Raw genomic sequence first — 5935 nt, forward strand, 5'->3', positions numbered from 1 at the left:
AAAGATTTAAGAGAAGAGATTATGTCTTTCTGCATGTTTGCATAATACCTACTGTATCTGAGACCCTAAGTCTAAGCAACATAATTACCTTGTGCCTATTCCCCCCAACTTTAACTGTCATTCTATCTTCCTATTCTACTTTAAAAATGATAAGTTCAAGCAACCAGGAACTCAGGTGACTTTGATATAACTACCAGTGCATGACTAGCTATGCTACCTTTCTCACTTCACTAGAACTTACACATGAAAGCACACACATATATATATATGCAAGAAGGAGAAAACATTTCTAGGTTTGTTTGCTTTTATGTTCTTAATAGTTATTTGTTAATACGAACACATTTTGCAGAAAAATCATGGCCTGTGGATGCATTGCCTTCAACAATGGCTGATGAGTAACTTTAAAGTTTGGCATCTGATAATTCATAGTGCTAGGAATGAATATTGGTGTGTGTGTGCATTTAGCTAGACTCCATGCTTCCATGATATAAGTACTAAGAGAATTATTTCACACATGTAACTTTTTTTCCACACATATRACATTTTTTGTATAATCCCTTATGTTTAGCTTAACCTGAAATTCATTTGTGGGGAAGAATAGAAATGAAGAACTAAAAGAAGAGAAATAAAAAGTATTTAACACTAGCTGAAGTACAACTTCAGTCAAAAGGACAACTTCACAAGTCCATGGAATGAGAAGGATTGTCATCAAAGGTCTGGAGAGAGCTAGCTGAAGTCATTGCAAATGCCACTCTGTCATCTTTGAAGGGTCTTGATGTTTATGAGAAGTTCTTGAGGACTGTGAAAAAACAAGCATCACATCCATCTTCAGATGAGTGAGAAGGGGATGTGGGAAACTACCTAATACTTCGTTTTTCCTCAGTTCCCAGAACAAATATGCAGCATAATGATATCTATGGCACAAATCCTCCTGGAAATCACACCCAGGCACATGAAGAAAAGAGATGAAGGTGACTGGGAAAAGTCAGCACAAATTCATCAATGGCAGTGTACCTCACTAACCAGAGAGCTTTCTGTAAAAAGATGACTAGTTTGAATGAATGCGGAAAGAACAGTGGATGTTGTTTACCTTGACGTTACAAGGTCTGTAACGTAGTCTTCCACGGTATCCTGATAGTAAGTGGGTGAGATCTGGACTGGAGGAGTGAAATTCCAGRTGGGTAGACTGTTAAGCTCCAAGAGTTTTGATTATGATACAAAGTCCTATTGTGAGGGAAGTTATTAAGTGGGCCCCTCAGCAGTTCATATGGGAACTCATACTGTTTAACACATTTCTTAACAGCTTGAGTGATATGATAGAATATACCCTCAGCAAGTTTGYAGATAAACCAAACTGTGTGGGAGTAGTCCATTCACTGGAGAACAGGCTGCTTTTCAGAAGGATGTTGACAGTTTAGAAAAATGGTCCAATGGAAACCTCATGAAGTTCAGCACAGGCGGATGCAGAGTCTTGCTCCTAGTCTGAGATGATGTCCTTCTATCCAGGCTGGTGCCAGCTGATAAGAAAGCAGCTTTGCAAAAAGGGACTTAGGGTTCCTCGTAGGCAACATATGGAATATGATCCAGCAGTGAGCAGCAGTTGCAGTGAAGAGGGCTAACCATGCACTGGGCTGTATTAGCACGAGTGTAGCCAGCAAGCTGAGGAAAGTGATTCTTCTCTATTTAGCACTTGTGAGATCCCATAGGAATAATTCAGTCCATTTTTGGGCTTTCCAGTGCAAAAGAGATATTGACATACTGCAGTCAGTGCAGTGGAAGGCTATCAAGAAAGTTAAGAGGTCTACTGTCCATGATTAAGGGGGCAGGCGTAGCTCAGTTGGTTAGAACGCAGTGCTGCTAATGCTGGGGTCGCAGGTTTGATCCCCGTACGGGCTGCGCTAAGGGTTGGACAAGATCTCCAGAGGTCCCTTCCAACCTTACCATTCTATGAGTCTATGAACAGAAGCTAAGAGAATTATATTTGTTCAGTCAAGAAGAAAAGTCTAATGAGAGATCTTATTGCTGCCTTCAGCTGCTTAACAGGAAGCCATAAAAAAGATGGACTCAAATTCTTCTTGGTGATGCAGGATGATGATGAGAAGCAACAGACACAGGCTGTCACATGGGAAATTATGATTAGATATGAGAAAAAAAGAAAAGCCTTAGTGCTGGTCAAGCATTGGAACAACAGCCCTGAGAGACTGTGTCCTTGAAGATACTCAAAACTCAAGTGGCCAAGGCCAAGAGAGTTTTCAACTAGCTGGACTCACTTTGAGAGGAGGGTAGAATTAGATGACTTCCAGATGTCCTTTCCAACCAAATTTATTCTGTGATTCTGTTGTGGTTGAACTCRTAGCACTAAAAATACGGAGTTAACATTCTTGCTTAGTTAACAGGTCCATTTGGGGCAGGCTACCAAATATATGGCAGTAATGTATGTGCCTGTAATGCATCATCTATCTTAACTGCAGATACATTTATTTCACAACTTCGGTCTCACATCAGAATACACTGTGTAACAGCACTGCTACTTCTCTTATCAAGCCATGATAGTTAATAATATTATAGTTATAATATGATTGGGTGAATGAGACATATTAGCGAAAGTAAGTATCTGTCAAGCACTCTGGTATCTTTATCAGAAAGCCATTTCCATATCCAGGAGACAGTAGAGAATAGAGAGAAAAGAAGTAGGCAAGACCTGAGGAACAGTCATTTAGTTCAGTAATTGTCTTTCCTATCCAAATGTTTTTCTAATGGCCTAGTCCAGGGGATATACAAGGAGTAGCCTTGCATGTATATGTGCAGGATATTGCTGTGAGAAGTACAGTTGTCATGTGCTATAATTTGTGTCAATATTTTCAGCAACTGTGAGGTTAAACAGACTAGGAGAGAGAGCGAGAGTGACAGTTGTTCATATGTAGTAGGCTTCCATTCCATCTTCAGTGGTATTCATCCAGTATATTGTGCTTTTATTTTGTAAATAGACATGCAAATTAAAAAGAAAATAAAGCTATAAACCCACCAAAATATCAAATAATGCTTCTCTGAGTACACAAAAAAGGGTAGGATATGAGAAAAAGACACTTTCTAGTGGAAGAGCTTTTGTCTATGACCAAGCTAAAGTAGTTTGGCTCTTTTGACTTATAGCATCACAAGACAGTCTCTTGGCCCATTCCAAGATTAGGATTCTTTGTCATTTATTACAAAATAATAAACAGCAAAGTCATTGAATGTAGAGTGTTCAATATGTTTTTGTAGTGTTGAAATGGGAGTGCTTTAAATCTTAATGACTGTCTACAAATGAACAWGTGATGCTAAATAAAAGATATACTCTTAATTGTGATATTAATCATAATTAAATGCCATTCTGAAATATTTTGTAATTTTTTAATTGCTTGAAGTGTTGATATTTAGTGAACATCACTTACAGTAATTCCTTTATTCTTTCTTTGTCTAACCAATAATAATCTTTGCAATCAGTAATAGAATCCTGAACTGAACAAAACTATATGCCTAAGTATTCAAAACACTTCTATTTTTTTTTTGTTTCAGTAGGAATCCAAAATGAATTTAATCTGATCTACAGGGATCAATAGAAAAGTGAGTGAAGATACTTATTTCTTTGAAGGCAGTAAAGGCAATGAAATAATCATCCTAAACAATGAAGGTCTTTAATTCAGAGCCTTGAACACTGGAAGACATTGCGAAGTGGGATTTGCAGTTTTTCTGGTTTTAATATAAACTGTACAAGCAGGTGCAGTAATGAGAGGTGATTTGCTCCTATTGCATTGTTGCAGTAGCATAAGACAAAATCTACAGAAACATCCTGCATTCAAATTGTTAGTGACTGGAAGAGTAACAGCTACTTTAAAAAGAAACTAGTGCTTCCTACTGTCCTCCCCTCCCAGTAGTTTTAATATATATCTCCTTCCATTTTTTGTGGTTTCCTTAGATCTATGAACTGAAGGACAACTACATGTTTGGAACTATGCATCTATGTGAGTTGGCTGTCTATATAAGCAAATTCAGCCAGTTCTTCAGCATTCTGTAACTTGGTGCATTTACCTGAAATGGTGATAATGGACCAGATTGCAAAGGGACTTCATGTGAATTTTCAGGGGCACAAGAGGTGAATTCCCCTGTTGTGAGCCACTAGAAGTCCATTAGGCGGGAAACAGAAGATCAGGTGCTTCTGAGTTATGCTGCTCTTAGGCTGTAGTCTGAGCAGCCTTGGGTCTCCACTGGGTTACAGAATGGAGCACATCCTTGAAAGGCATTGTCAGGGAGTGGTGAGGGCTGGCTGCTCCCTAAGGAATGAGGAGCTAAACATACTGACACAAATAGTCAAGACCCACTCCCTCAGTACCCAAGGAGCTCAGCAAGGCAGGCCAAGGGGTGGAAGTGGGGGTTCAATCAAGAGCCCAGATCATCAGGCACATCCATGGTGATGAGCCAGGTCCAAGGTCAAGCATGAATGCAAGTCAGCAAATTGGGATCAGGTCTGGTGTCAGTGAAGAGAGTCAGACACAGCCCAGTGATCACCAAGCAAGTCCGTAGTGATGAGATAGGTCTGAGGTCAAGATGGAAAGTCAGTCCATGGGTCAGAGTCCAGATGAGCAGAGTGCATGGCCAGGCACAGCTATGAGAAAGCTGGGGACCAGCGCATCTACAACAAAGCTCAGGTAGGGTCTGAAGGCTGAGGGCTGAGTTGGAATGGGGCTCCTGTGCCCATGGGCAGGGTATGGGACAGAGTCCCCAGGAGAGGCTACTAGCAGACCTTCAAGGCCTGCTAGTGCCCTCAGGGCCCTGATAGCAGGCCTTTGGGCCATCAGTAATTTGAGAACGGGAGTAACAGATGTTTTTTTTGCTGGAAGGTACAAAATTAAATGGCACAAGACAAGAATGTAAAGAAGGGCCCTTGGGCTCATGTTAAGAGAGCAAAGCAAGCTGGCCAAAATAAAGCAGGAAGGATTCATGTATTCTGAATGAAATTCTGGTATTGTTAGGTTAAAGGTAATGTTTTTATGAACAGCAGCAGGAGATGATACTTTTTATGTTTTCGTCTACCGCATAGGCCAGCTAAAATTAAACATGCAGTAGGACCTCTGTTGTCAATTATTTTTAACTTGTTGGGGTGAAAAGCATGATTTATTAGTAATCTTCTTCTGATTTCTTCCATCTCTTCACCTGACTCCCTCACTTCATGTTCTATCACTGAGTCTAGTCAGTAAAGAAAATTTTAAATATTTGTATTCAATTTTTCTTGTTTGCTCAGGGTTTCATATCTCTTACAGAGGGAATTGAGGATTTATTATTTGATTGATTGATTATTCTCTGGGTCTTAATCTGCCTTTTTTTGATCTATCTCTGTCTTTTTATTGTAACATGAAATGAAGCTCAACTTTTGAACCTTTGGGTAAAATGTTTGTCTTGGCCTCAGCCTTAACTTGATACAACATATAGTTGTTTGCAAATTTTAGAATGACACAGATGATAGGCAAAATCACTCTTATTGTGGGTTCACAACTTTAATCATGCATTAATGTGTAACCATAGTGAGTATCATTTTAATTGCATTTAATTCTCATGCTGTCTCTGGGACTTTCTGTCCACCTGGAAGAAAATTTGCTGTGTTCCAACCCACCTACCTCCAGCAACTCAGGGATCCACAACCATCAAAGCTGTTGCAGAGGACTATTCTTTTGGTATCATGGGGAGAGGCATGAGGCCAGACTGCTGTCCTTCTTATCTTCAAATAGCATCTCTCTGTATAAGATCCTCTTCGTTTCAGGAGACAGGTGTGTTCTAGATGCACTAGTCATATATTTTTTCAGTTGCATGTTCAGAGGTAACAAGAGTTGCACTAATTGCCTAAATAAGTTTTGAAATTTAACGAATTGTGATGTTCAATAACCTCTTTTTCTTTGACAAA

This window comes from Rhea americana, unplaced genomic scaffold (genome assembly GCF_003343005.1).
Source record: "Rhea americana isolate MKP2758 unplaced genomic scaffold, rheAme1 scaffold_55, whole genome shotgun sequence".
NCBI lineage: Eukaryota > Metazoa > Chordata > Aves > Rheiformes > Rheidae > Rhea > Rhea americana.